Source organism: Bison bison, unplaced genomic scaffold (genome assembly GCF_000754665.1).
Source record: "Bison bison bison isolate TAMUID 2011002044 unplaced genomic scaffold, Bison_UMD1.0 scf7180017864303, whole genome shotgun sequence".
NCBI classification, from domain to species: Eukaryota; Metazoa; Chordata; class Mammalia; order Artiodactyla; family Bovidae; genus Bison; species Bison bison.
This window is the reverse complement of record NW_011494875.1, coordinates 381,041-381,349: the sequence shown is the minus strand read 5'-3', so window position 1 is coordinate 381,349 and position 309 is coordinate 381,041.

The following is a 309-nucleotide window of genomic DNA, read 5'->3' as shown; positions in this document are numbered from 1 at the left end:
GGTCTAGTGGTTTTCCTACTTTCTTCAATTTCAGTCTGAATTTGGCAATAAGGAGTTCATGATCTGAACCACAGTCAGCTCCTGGTCTTGTTTTTGTTGACTGTATAGAGCTTCTCCATCTTTGGCTGCAGAGAATATAATCAATCTGATTTCGGTGTTGACCATCTGCTGATGTTCATGTGCAGTCTTCTCTTGTTGGAAGAGGGTGTTTGCTATGACCAGTGCATTTTCTTGGCAAAACTCTATTAGTCTTTGCCCTGCTTCATTCCGTATTCCAAGGCCAAATTTGCCTGTTACTCCAGGTGAGAT